This window comes from Adiantum capillus-veneris, chromosome 20, assembly GCF_014529385.1.
Source record: "Adiantum capillus-veneris isolate H3 chromosome 20, ASM1452938v2, whole genome shotgun sequence".
Classification (NCBI taxonomy): domain Eukaryota; kingdom Viridiplantae; phylum Streptophyta; class Polypodiopsida; order Polypodiales; family Pteridaceae; genus Adiantum; species Adiantum capillus-veneris.
In genome coordinates, this window is record NC_140950.1 from 145,327,522 (window position 1) to 145,348,797 (window position 21,276).

The window sequence follows — 21,276 nt, forward strand, 5'->3', positions numbered from 1 at the left end:
ATAGATCAGCCTAGCGTTTTGCATTAGCAGAACATCCGGCGACAGCAGAACCATTTTCAGCCCTAGCGTTTTTGATTTGCAGATCAGCCCCATTGTTTTGCAGATTCACCGCGACGGAACACCAAAAAGCATCAGCGTTTTCAGTTTTCAGCCTTTAGACATCGCAGAAGAAGTCCCGAACCTCGCAGATCTCACCTTCCCGCAACAGTTTCTCGCCGCATGGTCAGTTTCCGCAAGGTTTACAGTTTCAGCCCGGAAAACGCAGATTTCAGCATCTGCGTTTTCAGCGCATCGTCGTCGTATCGTTGTCATCGACATAGAGTCAGAAGTCAGCAAATAAAGATTTGCAGATTTCAGCCCTTAGCATTTCCAGATTTCAGCCTGTCTCGTCGTCGTCTTCATCGTCGTCGACATCATCGGCAAGTCCAAGCATTGTAGAGATTTGTGCAATCATAAGTAGACCGCTCTCGCCATAAAGAATGGGGTGTCATGGGGACGTGGCAACTGTTAACTATGTCACGAGGACGTGGCAACTGCTAACTTTAGTTGTTGGTTTCTTTCCAAGGGGTTTTGTTTTATTTTTGAGACCCTCTTCTTGAAGTAGCAAACGGTCGGACATTGCATGGCCAAGGTGAACGGTAGTTTCACCCGCAGATGGGTAGTGGTTGGCACTGGAATTCGTATGGTAAGAGGATGTCTAGGCTCAGAGCAAGATCATATAGGTTCCCCCGTCGCACTTAGCAAGTTGGTGGATACTAGGAAGTGAACTCAATTAAGGCGTAAAGTCAAGGTGGGACTACCAACAAAAAGTATCCGACAGTTGGGCCACATTGCACTTTTGGATGCGGTCCCAATGAGGATAGATGGTCAGAAGACTAGTGGGAGCCCAACGGAAGCATCTCCTAAAATTGAGGGAACTGCTATTTTGGGCCGTGAAATGTGCTCGTGTCATTACCTCCGGTGACTAGGGGAATATTTTACAACTGTGCCGCGAAGTCAACTGGGCAACCGGTCAGGAGATTTTTGAGTGGCGAACCCGAAACGGGCAAATGCTTGTAAATGCTCCAAGTGTCGATTTTTCATGAACTTTCCCCTTGCAGAAAAATGGGCGTTGTTTTTTAAGCTGGGAGAGGCCTCATTTCAGCTTTTGTCACAGGTTAAGAGCTATGGAGTGCTTCCTTTCCCTCTCATGTACAGTGTGGTGCTAGGAGTGATGCCCTGCACACTACACACTGCTCTCTCTCTCCCCTACGTGCAGTTATGTGATGCCCCACAAGAGGGCTCCTCATTTGACTGATGTACAGCTGTGTGGGTTCATGCTTTTGTGCTGATGCAAGAGCCTCCTTGAGGAGGAACAGGGGTAGCTAGCTGCTACTCCAAAGCAGGCACTGGTGAGGGTCATAACCTCACCATACAGGTGCAAAATCAGCGTTGTGTATGTGCTGTAATTTTACTGTTTTTTAGCCATACGGACGCCAGAACCTTTGGGAATCATGCCCCACTGGCAGAGGACAGTTAGGGGACTGTTTGGGGCTGAAAACAGGGCAAAAACCAGTAAATACAGCGTGCTGAATTTACTGTTTTTGAGCAGGAATCAGAGGGTATACGCCAGGAGAAGCAAGTTCCAGCAGGGGAATTGGTTTCGCACAAGTTTAGGGGCTGTTATGTTGCCGATATTTGGCCAAAACAGGCGGTATCTAGTGGGATACAGTCAAAGGATTCCGAGGACTCTTCTTTTTACTTTACCCCCTAAAGAATAAAGAAATACCGAAAGGGGCGCCAATTTTGGGGCCTACAGGTTGTTGGTGTCTGCTCGGAGCATTCTAGTTTCTGAGCCGTGTGAGTGATTAAGTGTTAATTCCCGTTACAGGTCTCCTTTGCAAAGTGCTCTGTGTGTGTGTCTAAAGTAAAGAATTTCGGGTGAAAGCCAACGCCTACCGCCCTACGGGCCGGTTTCATGCTTCCGTTGCCGGGACATCAATCACTTTTTCCTTAAAGAGTGAGCATGGATTGTTTTGGGTAAAGACACAGAGTGCAGGAACGCAGGGATTACACTATGGCCGACAAGGGGAAGGGAATTATGGAAGAGGGTTCCTCTTCAAAGGACAGGCAGGAGATTCCTATGGTTTTTGAAATTGGCGAGAGCTCACGGCCACGTCAGTCCGTACCTCCTGTCAACGTGAATTTCCCTCCAGTAGTACAGGGCTTTATGACTGGGCAACTTGAGGATGATGCGTTCAAGACTCAGTTAGTTGTCGCGGTGAATGTCTTTTCGCAGCTGGTGCAGAATCCGAGGTTTATGGAATTCTTGCAAGCGCCACCAGTGCAACAACAAAATATGCAACCTACGCTGCGTACGGAGCTTGTTGATGCTCAAGCCCAGGTACTTCATGTGGCGCTGGAGGATGCAGAAAACGCTACACCTCTTGGATTCTGCTGAGAAGTTGCCTGTTGAGTGAGTGCTCTTGCTGCCTCTTCTGCCAGAAAGTGCTAGCGCTAGGTTTGCTTATATACAAACTTAGCAAAATTGCCCTACCTACTTTCCAACAAAAGTCACTTAAAAATAATAAGTGAAAAATGTCAAAAAGAGGGAAAATAGGCCTATGCACTGTAAAAATGCTAGTGATGGGATCTGACTGGAATCTGATGGTCATGCTGTGTGCAACCAGAGGATATCCATCTAATCTAAGCGTCTGGACATGCACGGTCTGCGAACAGACTCACAAAAGTGCTAGATCACTTCCTATTCTAGACTGACTTGACTGAACTGAACCCTGATCATGCTGTAGCTTGTCCACGGACACGCAGGGTTGGATGTGTCACGTGACATCCCCTCCTTTTCAAACTGAGGTACTGATACCGAATTGTACGGCGTCGAGGGGGATCGCCAACAACAAAAGGAATCCTAGAAGGGACTCTTCGCCGGCCCACTCTGATGTGTGGGTCGTGCGGTACTTGAACTTCATAAAGGTTTGCAACGCTTGCTTCTTTGGGCCGCGCCGACAGGGACACAAAACACGACACAGCAGATCAGCCTAGCGTTTTGCATTTGCAGAACATCCGGCGACAGCAGAACCATTTTTAGCCCTAGCGTTTTTGATTTGCAGATCAGCCCCAGCGTTTTGCAGATTCACCGCGACGGAACACCAAGAAGTATCAACGTTTTCAGTTTTCAGCCTTTAGACATCGCAGAAGAAGTCCCGAACCTCGCAGATCTCACCTTCTCGCAGCAGTTTCTCGCCACACGGTCAGTTTCCGCAAGTTTTACAGTTTCAGCCGGGAAAATGAAGATTTCAGCATCTACGTTTTCAGCGCGTCGTCGTTGCATCGTCGTCATCGCCATAGAGTCAGAAGTCAGCAGATAAAGATTTGCAGATTTCAACCCTTAGCATTTCCAGATTTCAGCCCGTCTCGTCATCGTCTTCATCGTCGTTGACATCATCGGCAAGTCCAAGCATTGTAGAGATTTGTGCAATCATAAGTAGACCGCTCTCGCCATAGAGAGTGGGACCTTCGGAGGAGGGTTTTACGTCTCTGGTGTCGTATAATTATTCTCTTCTCTATCTCTCAGTCTCATGCACTTTCATTCACAATGTCATTCACTTTGTTTGTGTCCATTGCACTCTCTCACTAAGGGAACGGAAGGCTCTCCCTTTCGTAAGTAAAAGGAATCCTTGAGCACAGTTCGGAGCACTCATCTTGAGCAAAGTTCAAACATTCATTCCGCTGCACCTTACACTCTGCTTCCGTAGTGGAAGACGACGTACAATCTTGAAGACATGACCTCCAAGATACTGCTGCTCCAACAAATATGAAGACATAGCTAGATGTCGATCTCCTATTGTCGACACAATTCGCATAGTTTGCATCCGTATAACCCACGATGGATGCATCATGTATCAGACTTGGGACACTCCCAAGTCAAGAATCTATTGTGACACCACAAGAAATCACTTTAAAACAGTTCACAGTTTACAGTTCACGATTGATTCGACACTGGCCCGATGGAGTTCTGTGCCTAGAGATGTTGGCCCCAAAGACTGGCGTCCCTTTCCGTATTTCTTTTTGTATTAATCTGCAACTCAAAGTACAAGCGAGTGGGAGGCTCTTACTCTCAGACTCTGTGTGCAGATGCTTTGAGAAGTGGGAGGCCTGCCCACTTATTTAAAGGTTTACAAGGGATGCCAAAAGTAGAGCCCCAAAAGCTGAAAATAAAAAGCCTTGCCAAATAAAGCAAAAGCTCTTTGTCTCTCACAAGCTCTCTCTTTTGAGTAGAAATAAAGCAGAGCTTTTAGTTCTCTCTCTCTCTCTCTCTCTCTCTCTCTCTCTCTCTCTCCAATTGCGTAGCCAAATAAAGCAAAAGCTGTCCACGCAAATCTGCCCAAAAACAGCGTCGTAAAACGTGGACGTTCGTACAGCCTGCCACGTGTCAGCATCTCTGCATTTCGCGGGCCTGTCCGTTCGGTGCAGCCACATCATCATCCAACGGATTTTTCCGGGGGCTGTCCATGCGAGGAGAGTGTGTGTGTACCGGGCAGCCACGTCACCAATTTGTGACATACCCCCCTATAACCGGCCTCTACAACGTAGAGGGCGGTACTATTTCAATTACCTGTTAACTTTACACAGAGCACTGAGAAGGGAAGAGAACACAGTTGCATCCAGCGACTAGAATGTCACTGCGCACACGAGACCGACACCCTGTAGGCCCGAAAGACTGGCGCCCCTTTCGGTATTTCTTTATTCAATTAAGGTAGACGATCCGACCACTTCGCACAAGCTTTCACAAAGCTGTCCAAACCTGGCGAGGGCTGAAAACGCAGGTTTTCGACCTGATTTTGGCAACATAACGGCGCAAAAACCCCTATAGGTCAAAAGCACGTGTCTAGGACGGATTCCCTCGCTATTTGGAAGCTTTCTGGTGAGCTGTCACAGAAATTCAGCGGGCTGTAATTCCCTGTTTTTCACTGCTGGATGCCCAAAAGCCTGTACACGCATCCCAAGGCTCTCACGAGGCTCCCCCTTGCAGTTTAGGTGCGAAACCCTAAACCTGCAGCAAAACACAGCAGGCTGTAATTCGCTGTTTTGGATCGTTTTTAGCGGAGCGAACACGCCTACGCGTGTCCCAAGGGCTCCCGCACGCAATGGGACAGTTCCCCTGTGAATTGTACGAGTTTTCACGCGAGAAAACTCTCCGAACTCGCAATCTTTTGCGATGGAATTGTGCGTACCTGTGGGGGATTAGCAATTAGCTAATCCGGTTCCTGTTCAGAAGGCTCTCGCCTTGGCAAACGCGCATAAACCCCCAGAACTGTACATGTTCATCTGAGTAGCCCAACTAGTGGGGCATTACCATATGTGCCAAAGGGGGGAGAGAGATGCACGAGAGCAAGTCATCGCGCTACATGAGACAGAGGAGAAGGCAAGCTTTCCATTAAAGCTGTAGACCTGCACCCACTACTCACACACACTCTGTAGGTCACTTGTGTTCAAAAATCAGCCTCCTCTCTCAAATTGGGCGCCCCCTCTTCATGCTGGAAGTGGCAAAACTGCCTGGAGCCGCCATGTGTCCAGTTTACCCCTTTTGAGTTAATTCTCTAGTTTCCACTGACTTATAAAGTTATAAGTGACTTTCCGAGTGGCCAAGACTTCATTTGGCGCACACAGGCTTCCATACTCATCAGAATTCAGTGCTAACTGGCCCGACCAGTCCCAGATTGACCGACCCAGACTCCCGCTGTGAGAAACCTATTCGGCCATAGCTGTTTCACACTGGCCATGCAATGTCCACTTGCACCTTTTTAAGGGTTCCGGGGAAAACAAGTAAAAATAAAAATAAATAAAAATATCTAGTACTTATTTACGGAAGGCAACAGGAAAAATACACCTCCTGGTGACACACCCCACCCTTGAAATACTGCAAGCGACCTCGCTTGCATGCCAATAATACATGCGGTATCTCCTGATATCACATATATTCTATGATGGGAATCCAAGATATACATGCTTCTGGAAATGTAGCTTGGACGATTAAACAATCCCACCAACCTGGCTACGACACATATATCAAGCATAGAAGTCTTCTAGTGTACTCTCAAGCACAAACTTCTCTAGCTAAATTCTGTATGGAAAGAGTAGATACAATTGCTTAACTACTCTCTTGAGCATCATGAACCATGCTCTTGCCTTGCTCCAGAGAAGGGTACATCAAGTCACTGTGGGTTCCATCTGAAAGGCTTCAAGATACAATTGCAATAGCTGAGGTGAATCAACCAATTCAGACTCTTCTATCCATTTAGCATCCAATGATGGATAGTTCTTGAACTTCACCAAATAGCGTCTTGCAACCTTTCCTCTAACCTTTCTTTCTTTATGTGCCAATATTTGTTCAGGAACAAGGATTTCATCCAATTCTTCCACTTCAGGTTGTTCCTCATCAAGTATATTTTATGGCACATCACCAACAAAGGGTCTTACAAGGCTGACATGAAAAGCATTATGTATTTTCCAGCCTTCTGGTAGCTTTAACCTGTAAGCTACATCGCTGATCTTTTCTGAAATCTGAAAAGGACCATAATATCGCATACTAAGCTTAGGAAACAAGCGTTCCTTGCCTTTCCTTTTCCTTAACCTAGCCTTTTCAAAGCGCAAAAGCACCCAATCACCAAGTGAAAATACAAGTTCACGACGGTGACGATTAGCCTGAGTCTTCTCAAGAGCAATCTTTATCTTCCTGTATGTTTCATCCATATCTTGCACATACTTGTCTGCCTTAGAAAATCTTGTCCTTAGTCTGCAAAATGGGCGGGACTTTCTTTCCTCCTTCCACTATCTCAAATGGTGCCTTACCTGTTGACGTATGCACAGTGTTATTGTAAGCATATTCAACCAATGGAAGATGATGTTCCCAAGTTGCCTTGTGCTCTGACACATAACATTTGAGTAGGTCCAGGACAGTAGAATTTGCCTCTTCTGACTGTCCATCAGTTTGCGGATGAAACGAAGAAGAGAACTTTAGCGTACTGCCCATGTTCTCAAACAATGCCTTCTAGAAAAGACTCGTCATACGTGGATCCCTATCACTGACAATTGACTGAGGCATCCCGTGATATTTAAAGATATTGCTCATGAATATCTTGACCATGTGTTCCGGCTTTATCTTCTTCCTCACAGGAATGAAATGGCCTGCTTACTGAACCTACAAATGATAGTCCAAATCCCATCATTGCCTGTTTGCGTCCTTGGAAGATCAAAGATAAAGTCCATTGCTATGCTTTCCCATGGCCTATGTGGGATCGGCAATGGCTGCAACAGTCCCGGTTGCTTTTGTCTATCAAATTTGACTTTTTGGCATACTAAGCATGATCTTACAAATGTGTCAACATCTTGACGCAAAGCTGGCCAATAGAAGAATGCCTCAACCCCTTTCACTGTCGCATCAATTCCACGATGCCCAGCATACGGTGGAGCATGACTTTCCATCAAAATCTTTGGCCGTAACTGTTTGGTAACACATAACTTTCCATGCATCATGAGAAAGTCATTCTTAAGCATATAGTGCTCATAATGTTGCCCATTAACAAGCTGGTCATAGATCCTTGCAAAATTTGAATCTTCAGCATATTGTGTCTTCATTTCGTCTAGTTTACAATGGTACGGAATTGACACTGCTGAAATTTGGGGCTTTCGTGACAAACGCATCAGCCACCACATTCTTTTTCCCTTGCACATGCACAATCTGAAAATGGAACATTGACAAGATGTTTGCCCATCGCATGTGCTTCTCAGACAACTTCGTGTGTGTGAGAAAATATCGCAAGGTTTGATGATCTGTTTGGACAACAAAATCAGCCCCTAGCAGATAGTGTTTCCAACTAGTGAGAGCAGAATTACTGCCAGCAATTCTTTCTCATAGACTTGCAAGTTTCTTTCAGTCTTCAAAAGAATTCTGCTCTCATATGCGACTACTCGGCCATTCTGCATTAGAACTGCACCAAGACTATGGCCACACGCATCGCACTGAACCACAAAAGGTTTTGAAAGATCTGGCAAAATGATTACCGGATCTAAAGTCAGCTTCTCTTTCAAGTGTTTGAACGCTAAAATTTCCTTGGCTGTCCACTTGAAAGTAACTCCTTTTCCTTGTAGTGCATGGAGTGGAGAAGCAATCTCAGCAAAATTTCGGATGAACCTCCTGTAGTAGGAACATAAGCCTAGAAAGCTTCGAATGTCATGTACGGACTTTAAGTGTGGCCATGACCTAATTGCTTCCACTTTAGCGGGATCCATGCGTACCCCATCCTTTGAAACAATGTGCCCGAGGAAGTGAATCTCTTGCAAAAAGAATTCACTCTTCTTCGCATTAATGAGTAGCCTGTTCGTACGTAACTCATTGAAAACTGCAGTCAAGTGATCCCTATGCTCCTCTTCAGACTTTGAATAGAAAATCATGTCATCAAAGAAGGTACCCACGAAGTTTCTATGTGGTCTAAAAATTCTGTCCATCATTCTATTAAATGTGGCAGGAGCATTTGTGAGACCAAATGGCATAACAAGAAACTCATAGAGACCAAATGTTGTCCTGAACGCAGTCTTATGGACATCTTCTGGCCTAATGCATCTGATGATACCCACTCTTTAGGTCTATTCTTGTAAACAATGACGCTCCCTCAAGCCGATCAAGAATGTCATCTATCCTTGGTATGGGGAACCTATTCTTGATGGTATTTCTATTCAAGGCGCGATAGTCAATGCACATGCGCCATGAGCCATCCTTCTTCTGCACTAAGAGTACAAGCGAACAAAAAGGGGATGAACTGGGCTGAATCAGCCCCTTCTCTAAAAGCTCGTTGACCTGACTCATAATCTCTTTCTGCTGGGCTGCACTAACCCTGTATGGTGGTCTATTCGGTGGACTAGAACCTGGACAAGATCTGTAGTATGATCCTCAGGTCTCTCAGGAGGTAACTCCCTTGGCAAAGAGTCTGAAAAACAATCACTGAAACCACTCAAAAAAGTTGACCTGTCTTTATCTAAGGTAGACAAATTAGATACAACTTGAGGTACTTCTTTTGCAAAGATCAAGTACGCAGAAAGATGATTCTTTATTACAGATGAAATAGCAGAAGCAGAAACAACTGGAACAGACTCGCCTTTAAGCTTTACATCAAGGACATGAGTCTTTCCTCTATGTACAAGGGTAATCTTTTTGTTGTAAGTATCTGTGGGGGAGCAAGAGAGAGAGGCCACTTGCTGTCCTATGCAATGAGAGTGAAGGAGAAGAGAAGAGAGGCGCTGAAGAAGCTCACGCAGAGAAAACGTGAGAGAGAGAGAGAGAGAGAGAGAGAGAGAGAGAGAGAGAGAGAGAGAGAGAGAGTTCGTTTAATTTTTGGGAAAAAGCCACGCTATTTCATTTGGGCTTCACCTTTGAGTATATGAGTAAGTGACTAGGGGGCCATTCACACTTGGGCCCCCTCACTTATAAGTCTTTTTAACTTATAAGTTATAAGTACAAGGCACTTAGGCCTTTATTCCCTAACAACCTCCCACCTAAAGGCAATGTACCTTGGGAGATCAAAGAATCAGCTAACTATGATACAACAGCTGATCATGCACTTACTCATCCAACACCCATCATCTGACGGCAATATGCAAACCGCTCTGCTGGAAGACTCTTGGTCAAAAGATCTGCAGGGTTGTCATCTGTGTGCACCTTGACAAGTGTAATGCTCTTGTCATCAAGCACACTTTTGATAAAATGATACTTCACCTCTATGTGCTTTGTCTTGGCATGAAAAACAGGATTCCTTGCAAGCATAATAGCACTCTGACTATCACAGTGTAGCACAGGAACCGGTGACTTAATGCCAAGCTCTTCTACCAAACGCATGAGCCACAAAGCTTCTTTGCATGCCTCAGTGGCAGCCACATACTCAGCCTCAGTGGTAGACAAAGCAACACATTTTTGCAGTCTGGAAATCCAAGAAACTGCACCTCTTGTGAAAGTAAACACATATCCAGAGGTAGACTTCCTGCATTCTGGATGTCCAGCAAAATCTGCATTTGTAAAGCCATGCACAGATGTCTCACTCTTCCCAAAACAAATGCATAAGTCTTTAGTGCCTTTCAAGTATCTCAAGATACACTTCACTGCTTCCCAATGCTTTTTGCCAGGATTGCTCATGTACCTGCTTACCACTCCCACCGCAAATGCAATGTCCGAACGTGTAGCAACCATAGCATACATCAAACTGCCAACGGCTGATGCATAAGGAATCTTGGCCATTTCAGCCCGCATATCATCTGTGTTTGGGCAGTCATGTGCAGTTAGTTTTACATATGGAGGCAACGGAGTACCAAGTGCCTTTCCCCCATCCATATGAAAACGATGTAGCACCTTATTAACATAATCTCGTTGAGATAGATACAGACGCCTGTTGGGTCTATCTCGAGAGATACGCATGCCCAAAATATGATTAGCATCACCAAGATCCTTCATGTCAAAGCGATTCTTTAGGCTTTGCTGTAATGCATCCAACTCCGTGACATTTTTACCCGCAATAAGAATGTCATCAACATACAAAATCAGCAATAGAAGAGATCCATCACTTGCCGTTTTGATATACAAACAGTGATCAGAATTACTTCTTTTGTATCCTTGAGACCTCATGAATGTATCAAACTTGTGATACCATGCACGGGGAGACTTTTTCAAACCATACAAGCTCTTCAAGAGTCTACATACTTTCTTCTCCTGCCCCTTTGACACAAAACCTTCTGGCTGCATCATATAGATCATCTCAAGCAAATCGCCATGCAAAAACGCTGTTTTGACATCCATTTGCTTTAACTCCATATCTTCAGAAGCAACCAGGCCTAAAACAAGACGTAATGTGGCAAGCTTTACAACAGGAGAAAAAATCTCATCAAAATCCACACCATGCTTTTGCTTGTACCCTTTAGCAACCAAACGTGCCTTGTACTTAGAAGAAGCATCAGATGTGACCTTGGTCTTGTAAACCCATTTACATGGCAGAGCCTTATGCCCTTTAGGCAAATCAACCAAGTCCCATGAATGGTTTTTCTCCAAAGACTGCATTTCCGAAACCATTGCTTTGAACCATTTCTTACTGTCTTCTCGTTGCATAGCCTCTTTATAGCAAGACGGCTCACCACAATCAGTAAGCATGACATAGTCCAAAGACGGTTCATATCTATCGGGGGGCCTTGTCACCCGAGTAGACCTACGCACCCAATGATCCATAACAGGTGGATTTTCAGCCTGTAAACCATCAAAAACAGCAGGCTGTTCAGCCGGTTGCATCGCAACAACGGGCGGTCTAGGAGCATCAACCTGTTCCTCTACTTGTGGTGCATCAATGGCAACTTGTTGGGGCTGATTTTCAGCAGCTAATGGCTGATTTTCAGCATGTAAAGGCTGCTGAACATTGGGTCTTCTTGGCTGTCCATATGTAACATCTTCACGAAAAATAACCCGTCGCACTTCCTCGACCTTTGTGGGCTGTTTGTGCATGCAATTCTCATTGAAGATGACATCATTGCTGCGTATGATTTTCCGTAATGCGGGATCCCATAATCTATACCCCATTTCACCATCCTCACCATATCCTAGGAAAATGCATTTATGAGACTTTGGTTCTAGTTTGGTGCGCAGTTCACTCCGGATGTGAACATAGGCCTCACAACCAAACACTCTTAAATGTGCATATGAGGGTGGCTTGCCAGACCACACCTCCTCAGGCACCTTTCCACCCAAAGCCTTGCTAGGTGAGCGATTAATCAAGTGAATAGTTGTTTGCACAGCTTTTGCCCAAAAACCATGAGGTAATGCAGCATGTGACAGCATACTCCGAACTTTCTCTTGGATAGTCCGGTTCAATCTCTCTGCAACTCCATTCTGAGAGGGATTAAAAGGAGCCGTGAGCTCTCTTTTAATACCTTTAGTAGCACAAAAGTCAATAAATGCTTTTGATACATACTCCCCCCCATTGTCTGAGCGCAAAGACCTAAGCTTCTTGTCAGTTTGATTCTCAACAAACGCAAGAAACTTCTTGAAAGTATCCAAAACATCGCTTTTAGCACGTATTGGATACACCCACACCTTACGTGTAGCATCATCGATAAACGAGACAAAATATTTCTTTCCCCCTAAAGACAACTGTGGCATTTCACATACATCGGAATGCACTAAGTCTAATCTGTCAGACTTCAAAGAAAGTGACCTTTTGTGCGGTGTTTGACTGTGCTTTCCGTAAATACAGTGCTCACAATGAGAAAAATCAGCATACCTCAAACACGGCAAATAACCACAACGAGACAGAGTTTCCATTCCTTTTTTACTCATGTGTCCCAACCGGCCATGCCACAAAGAAACACTTGGCTGCTCGGTTACGGCGACAACATGGTCACGCACACTAGATACATGCAAAGGATACAAAGTGTCCGATTTACAACCCTTGGCTACAATCCGGGCCCCTTTACAAATTTTCCACTTACTATCACCAAAAGTGGTGTGATAGCCTGCATCATCTAGCTGCCCTGTACTAATCAAACTCTTCTTGAGTTGTGGCACATGACGCACTTTGTGCAAAACAAAAGTCATACCATCAGCAAAAGAAAACTGGACACTGCCAATACCTGCAATGTCACATGTATAGTTATCTCCCAAATAAACAGTGCCCTGCACCTCACCTGAGTACTGTGTAAACCAATCCCTATGAGGTGTTACATGAAAGGAGGCACCTGAATCAAGAATCCAAGTATGCATGTCCACATCAGAACCCATAGCAAGGGTATGTGCATCCACAGAAGAGGCATTGAGTACGTCAGTGCTGCTGTCACTGTCACAACTACTAGCAACATTGATTTCCTCAATCAACACAGTGCTCTTCTTGGCATTTCCCTTGTCCTTTGCATCAGTTTGAGCACCCTTGTTCTTCTCTTTCTTCCACTCATAGCATTCCCGTTTATAATGCCCTTTCTTTCCACAATGATGACACACAACATCTTTCCTACGAGATTTGCTGCGTGCCCTGTCCTTACTGTCAGATTTCTCCCTCTGTTGAGACCTGCCTCTCAAGTGCAATGCATTAGAAGACCCGCCTGTGGTGTTCTTCCTGTTCATCTCTTCCATCAAGAGAGAACTCTCTACATCTGCATACTTAAGTGACGCACTTGAGTTACTAAGAGCTGTCCGGAATACATCCCAACTCTCGGGCAATGTGCATAGCAGAAAAGTAGCTTTGAACTCCTCATCAATCGTGAATTTCAGCTCTGTCAGTTGGCTGAAAATAGAATTGAATTCATTGAGGTGCACTGACATGTGCGTACCCTCCTTCATGCGAAGATCCATAAGCTTCTTAAGCCAATACACTTTACTGGAAGCACTCTGCTGTGCATACAACTCGTCTAAACGCTTCCACATGCCCCATGCTGTCTGCTCATTCTCTACATTGAAGAGTAAATTGTCAGACACCGAAAGCATGATCGTAGAGCGAGCCAACTCGTCCACTTCTTCCCATTCTTCAACCTCCATATCAACCGGTTTCACACCCTGTAACTTAATAGGTTTCGCCTGTTTCTTCTGCAATATCACATTATAACATTGCTTCTTCCATATAGCAAAGTTATGGGCGCCTTCAAGCTTGCGAATGTGCAACAAATTGCCACTTTCACTGCTAGAAGCCATTCTGAGTGATTGCAAACACTGAAACCCTGTTTTGCCGACCTAAACACGCCCAAATGTGCGCAATCGGGCAAAAAACAGCTTGCTGTTACAGAAAAACAGCGAGCAAATTTCAGGCGAAATCACCCCAAAACGGCGTACATTCACTGCCAAACCCTTACCAAAGGTTTCCACAAGGTGTATACATCATTTGCTTGCTGAAATTCCCTGTTTTAGGGCAAAAATCAGACCTGTAAACACCTGTTTTGCTGAATTTTCAGAACCTCGTTGGTGGAAACACCTGTAAGATTGACCTGTGAGCCTTGCCCTAATGAAATTGCGTCAAATTGACCCCGAAATTGGTCAATTTCAGCAGAAATAGGCTGCTGTTCGCCAATTTTTGAAACCCTAATTTTGGGGAAACTGTCACCGGAGGTCGATTCTACACGGTGAGAGGATCCCTTCGCGACAGAGTTGATCGAAAACGGTTGAATATCCTTCCCGCAGCGAGCAAAAACAGAATTCTGATCTGTGTTGCGAAGATGGCTCTCTTGGAAACCCTAAAGCTCTGATACCATGTGTGGGGGAGCAGGAGAGAGAGCCCACTTGTTGTCCTATGCAATGAGAGTGAAGGAGAAGAGAAGAGAGGCGTTGAAGAAGCTCACGCAGAGAAAACGTGAGAGAGAGAGAGAGAGAGAGAGAGAGAGAGAGAGAGAGAGAGAGAGAGAGAGAGAGAGAGAGAGCTCGTTTAATTTTTGGGAAAAAGCCACGCTATTTCATTTGGGCTTCACCTTTGAGTATATGAGTAAGTGACTAGGGGGCCATTCACACTTGGGCCCCCTCACTTATAAGTCTTTTTAACTTATAAGTTATAAGTACAAGGCACTTAGGCCTTTATTCCCTAACAGTATCCACCATAGCATGCAACCTGTAACACCATGGGATACCCAGTAACACATCACATCCCTCAAGTGGCATAATATGAAATTCTTCCGCATCCACATAGCTCTGAATGTGCAGACGAGGCTTCCCCAAAATGGGAGTAACAGGCTCTGAATGACTTGGGCATGCCAAACCTGCTTCCCCTGTCATACCCATCTCCTCTGCACGAATGCCCAACTTTGATGCCAATTCTGGTGATATGAAATTTGCACGGGCTCCTGGATCAAAGAAAACCAGCACTGTCTGGTCTCTAACTTTGCCCCAAGCTCTGCACAGCTCCGTGGCATCTGTGTTTGGCTGGTCTCCAACCAAATCTGGAACAAGTCCTGCACTTGGCTTTGGCTTCTTCCCTTTATGGTCTGACTTGTCATCCTTATCCTGTGACTTCTTCTGTGGGCATTCATTTGCAAAATGTCCTTCCTGTTCACAAATGTAGCATTTCTTGGCCTCCCTAAGAGCTTTCCGTTCTTCAAAAGTTTTGCCAGAAAAATGCCTCTTTTGTCCTTGTCCTTGTCCCGAAGAAGACTTAGACTACTTCTTGGACGTATCACCTTCTTCAGTGGAGGGCTTCTTTGTGGGAGGCTCAGAAGGCTTTGCTGCAACATTGCCCTTGGCTAAAAACTGTTTGCCCTGGGACCCTTTCTTGTGGCTGTTAAATCCATCGGAATCTGCTTTCGACAGATTGCTGGCCACTCTTGCATTCTCTATCAACTAAAACATATTCATGACAGTAGTCTTTGTGCAGTAGTCCCTGATTTTCTTGGGCAATCCTCAACAATACTTCTCAATCTGTTCTGACAATGGCACAAACCTGTAAGAGGTGATTGGCAACAGTGCGGCCCAAAACTGTTTATTGTACTCTTTCAGATTTGCACACTGTTTAGCATTCAACTCGTGCCATTCTGTCATCACATCCACTTCAAAAGTGTTTGTCAACCATGTAGGCGCAAAAAGCTATTTGAATTGGATCCACGTTGTTGGGCCTTGACCCTGGTTCAGCAATGCGGTCCACCATTGAAGCGCATTCCCTTTCAAGAAAGTGGCAGCCTTGCGTATCTTTGAAGATTCCGTGAAGTTTCCTCCAGCATAAGCTGCATCGAAGTGCTGTATGAAGGTCAAAGCCTTCAATTGATCCTCAGTTCCTCTGAAAGTTTCAAACTTCACTCCCTGCCCACCTTTCTTGTAATCCTTAAGCTGACTCAAAGGAGCCACATTATCATAAACAGGTGCCTGTAACAGTGGTGCTCCATGATTGTTCATTCCAGCACTCGCATCAACTGTTTTACCTGTCATATCTGCATTTTGTATGTATGGCTGCGAAAAACCAGCCATACCAAATTGTGTTCCAAGCACTCGAAACTGGCCATAGGCACCTTGAAAATCTGGTTGGACACCATGTTCGTGTACATAGGGTTACCCATGCCAGTTTGCATTGTTCCGAACACATTCCCTGGCATATAACCTGTGGAAGGTCTAGCCATAGCTTGAAACACTGAACCACCTCCAAAATAACCAAGATAAGTATTAGGTAATGGAAGGGTCTGACGCATAGCGTGTTCATTACTCCCTTGACCATTCACAAACGGTTCCTGTCCAGCTAAAGCAAGTTGCTTTGGATCATTGGACACCGCTAGTCGCTCAACCACATGGGCTTTCCCTCGAGCATCATAAGTCCTCTGCGCATTGGAAATCTCCTTTTCCTGCAACGGCTCAGTCATGCCTTGTGTAGGAGGCTGAAAACCCTGTGTCGGAGCATGTAAGAACTCCTACATCCTTGGGTTGTTAGCCAACTGCTGAAACATCTCCATGCAACAACGCAGTTGAGTTCTAAACAACCTGTCCTCTTCTTGAAGAGTTGAAGGAATTTTCTCTGTGCCATGTGAGGAAGATCCCTCTTCAGGTACTTGGTCTCTCTTCTCTGCCATATCGACAAGCTCTGTGTTGCTTTCACCCACAACAATCCACGCTGCACTTTTTGAAGAAAAAGTGACTATCCCGTCGATGGAACCATATAACCGGCCTGTACAACGTAGAGGGCGGTACTATTTCAATTACCTGTTAACTTTACACAGAGCACTGAGAAGGGAAGAGAACACATTGCGTCCAGCGACTAGAATGTCACTGCGCACACGAGAACGACACCCTGTAGGCCCCAAAGACTGGCGCCCCTTTCGGTATTTCTTTATTCAAATTAAGGTAGACGATCCGACCACTTCGCACAAGCTTTCACAAAGCTGTCCAAACCTGGCGAGGGCTGAAAACGCAGGTTTTCGACCTGATTTTGGCAGCATAACGGCGCAAAAACCCCTGTAGGTCAAAAGCACCTATCTAGGACGGATTCCCTCGCTATTTGGAAGCTTTCTGGTGAGCTGTCACAGAAATTCAGCGGGCTGTAATTCCCTGTTTTTCACTGCCGGGTGCCCAAAAGCCTATACACGCATCCCAAGGCTCTCACAAGGCTCCCCCGGTGTTCCCTTGCAGTTTAGGTGCGAAACCCTAAACCTGCAGCAAAACACAGCAGGCTGTAATTCGCTGTTTTGGATTGTTTTTAGCGGAGTGAACACGCCTACGCGTGTCCCAAGGGCTCCCGCACGCAATGGGACAGTTCCCCTGTGAATTGGTCGAGTTTTCACGCGAGAAAACTCTCCGAACTCGCAATCTTTTGCGATGGAACTGTGCGTACCTGTGGGGGATTAGCAATTAGCTAATCCGGTTCTTGTTCAGAAGGCTCCTGCCTTGGTAAACGCGCATAGACCCCAGAACTGTACATGTTCATCTGAGTAGCCCAACTAGTGGGGCATTACCATATGTGCCAAAGGGGAGAGAGAGATGCACAACAGCAAGTCATCGCGCTACATGAGACAGAGGAGAAGGCAAGCTTTCCATTAAAGCTGTAGACCTGCACCCACGACTCACACACACACTGTAGGTCACTTGTGTTCAAAAATCAGCCTCCTCTCTCAAATTGGGCGCCCCCTCTTGCTGATGGAAGTGGCAAAACGGCCTGGAGCCGCCATGTGTCCAATTTACCCCTTTTGAGTTAATTCTCTAGTTCCCACTGACTTATAAAGTTATAAGTGACTTTGGCCCGACCAATCCCTGACTGACAAACCCAGACTCCCGCTGTGAGAAACCTATTCGGCCATAGCCGTTTCACACTGGCCATGCAATGTCCACTTGCACCTTTTCAAGGGTTCCGGGGAAAACAAGTAAAAATAAAAATAAATAAAAATATCTAGTACTTATTTACGGAAGGCAACAGGAAAAATACACCTCCTGGTGACACCCCCTTTCGAAAGCATTGTAATCGCCCTCGATTACGCCTGCAAAATAGACAGAAGCCATAAACTGTCTTAGCAGACACTGAATGTTAGTACTGACGCACTAGGAAGCTTTGTACCAATCGACAGTCACATCACACGACGTCACAGGACATCACTTGACATCACAGGACATTACATGACAAATCACATTCAACCTTCATTCGGATCTTAGACCATGATTTATCGGCAATGCAATTAACAACAGCATCTAGATCCACTCAGGATCTCATATATGCCCGATTGACTAATCCCTATTGCAACCATTTCTATCGAGATCATTCAGACCAAAATGCTGCAGTCATTTCGTCTATCAGTTCCTGCACTTAAACAAGTCAAGAACAAATCAATATTATATTATCGGGAATTCCATTTCATAAAGTCATTACAGTAGAATACTGTCAGCTCTCAGTATCCCTGAAGCTCAAAGAGACTTCAGTGGCTCTAGTATTAGAATTGGCAATCTTAGATTGCCCGTCAGTTTGCGGGTGGAAAGATGATGAGAACTGCAACCGCGTGCCAATGTTCTCCCAAATTGCCTTCCAAAACAAACTCGTAAATCTGGGGTTCCCGTCGGAGACAATCGTCTCGGGCATGCCATTAATCTGAAGATCTGGGCCACAAACAGTCTCGCTAAGTGATCGGGCTTGACTCAAAGCGTAAACACTTGTCGACCGTACCTTTGAGGTACCTAAGAATGTGCTTCACTGCTTCCCAATGCTTGCTGTCAGGATTTGCCATATATCGGCTCACCACTCCCATTAGAAAAGCAATGTCTGGCCTTGTGGCCACTATAGCATACATGAGACTGTCCACTGCCGAAGAATATGGTACCTTAGCCATTTCTGCTCGCTCGGCATCAGATTTGGGTGCATCTTCCTTGCTGAGTTTCAAGAATGCTTGCATTGGGGTACTCAATGCTTTCCCCCCCTACATATTGAAACGCTGCAAAACTTTCTCAATGTATGTTTCTTGAGATAACTCAAGAATACGACCTTTGCGATCTCGTTGGATTCGCATGCCAAGAAAGCGTGTAGCATCCCCCAAATCTTCAAAATTGTTGCTAAGTGTTTTCTTCAAGTTGGCAATCTCCGCAATGGATTTCCCAGCTATAATATCCCATCACTCCATCTGCACCATATCCAATGAAAATACATTTGTGTGACTTTGGCTCTAACTTTTGTCGAAGTTGTTTAGGCATGTGAGCATAAGCTTCACAACCAAAAACACGTAGATGGTCTTAGAGGGGCTTACGTTTAGACCATAATTGTTCTGGAATCTCATAATTCAATGACGTACTAGGCGAACGATTTATGATGTGCACTGCTGTCTAGACAGCTTCTGCCCAAAAGCCTTGTGCGAGATTTGCCATAGAAAGTATAGCTGTGACTCTTTCCTGAATCGTACAATTACGTCCTAGAGGGACTACTGCCAAAAGGGAGGCTTGAACCAAAAGTGGCGTCCTCAAGTAGGGCTGTCCCTCCCGAGCCGCTCGGCTCGTAGCGAAAGCACTACCAAGAGAACGACGGGCTGTTGAAGACTGTCTAGCCCCCTGTGTAGGAGGGGCGCGAGGCGGGTCAGGAGAAGCGATTGAAGCCGTAGTGGGGGGCGCGGGGAGGAGGGGGACTGGTGGTGGCGAGGCTGCGGTGGCGGGAGGCTCCACTATGTCCTCTTGCTGAAGAGGGTCGAAACGGTTTCGTGTAGGAACCCAATGCTACTGGACTGGCGCAAGGCGGCCACTAGGGGGAAGCAGTGGGGCGAGCTCCCCTATGTCGCAGGCGGCCGTGGACTTGCTGCCAGCCATCTGCTGCCTGGGCACCGGGCTTTGCTGAAGTGCCAGCCTGAGTGCCTTGTGTACCTATCTGTTGTGCCTGCTCCGCCCTCGAGGGCTGGGTCTGCACCGTAGGGTGAGGTCTCCGACGAGGATAGACCCTTGCTAGATGGCCAATCTGTCGGCAGATGAAGCACTGATTCGGGAGACCCGAATACTCTTACCTTTTGTCGGAACCAGTCACCACTCACCTTCGGTAGGAGGACTACTTTTGGGGGATAGTGGGAGTCCCGAACCTGAACGTGAACCGTTGGAATGCCTGCTGCCTTGGCAGCAACTGACGCTGCCGTGCAAGGAGTCTCCAAGACTGTTCCAATCGCGGAACCAATCTTGGAAAGGAGCGAGAGGTACTCTCTCCTCAGTCCAGGGAAGCAAGTCGAGATGGGCAAATCTGCTTCCTCGGCAAGAACATCTGTAGCTGGGTTGAATCCATGGCGCCATTGTCTGAAGTGAGCCCTGACCACACGAAGGGCCAATGGGCTCATTGAGCTACCTTGGAAGCCATCTCGGGGGTCTCAAACTCAATCTGATAGTAAGCTCGCCGGAGAAGCTGAATGTCGACAATCTTTCCCACCTCAGAAGAGATGGGCCTGAAGGAGGTCTCACACTTCCCCTCTAAGGTGGCTTGGAGGTGCTCCACCTCTGTTGCAAGGCACGCTTGTTCTGTTGGCGATAGAGCAAGTCGGATGGTTGGCTCGGCGGGGTCGGTCGAGGGGGCTTCATCTGAGTCCCTCTGGGGTGGAGCACGAGCAGCCCTCTGTGTTTACTATCGCAAGGGAAAGCGAAGGGGGAGCTCGACTACCAATCAAACTGTCAGAAGTCCATGAAGCTGCTGAAGGTCCGTGACGCACACGAGCGGAGGATTGGGGGGGGGGATGGAGGCAGCAGGCAGCGCGATAGGGGGGGAAGGGCGAGCAGCGGGCGCAGGGAAGGGGGAGCGATGGCGAGCGGCGAAGGGTGCAGCAGCAGCGAGGGCTTATCGTAAGAAAGTTACCAGTAGAGTGGGCCAATTTTGAATAAAGAGTTCTTACCAACTTATGGGGCCCCGTCCGATGGGGTCCAAGTACCTAGGGGATTATAATAAAAATAAAGCAAGATCCACATGCACACACTACCCTTGCGTAACCAGGCTGATGATGTGGCTGCTGTACGGCTGGCTGATGATGTGGCATTGTATGAACGCCTGCAGATTGTGCTGACAGGCTGCTGACGTGGCAGTGCGGATTTCCGTGAAAAGCGATGACAGAGTTTGGGTCAGGAGCTTTTGGACCAGATGTTTTTGACTTGAAGCTTTTTATTGTAAACAACTTTTCAGGCCAAGGGCCTTCAAATATGCGCCATGGGCTCATTCTCTGGCACGTTTCTGCGTGGAAGTGCAGAGGACGGAGTACCGGCGTTGTACTGAGTTGAAGCAATATAAAGAAACACCGAAAGGGGCGCTAGGGTTTGGGGCCAGTGCTCTCTTGGGGTGGAACTCTGCCACTCCGCATCTTGTGTGT

The 21,276-nt window shown here is 46.3% G+C and overlaps 1 protein-coding gene across 1 annotated transcript in view; it reads left to right on the forward strand.

The window, feature by feature from the left end:
* The window catches only part of LOC147433366 (derlin-2-like), a 36,489-nt gene that overhangs the window by 12,280 nt on the left and 2,933 nt on the right, over positions 1-21,276 (forward strand). The window lies entirely within an intron of this gene.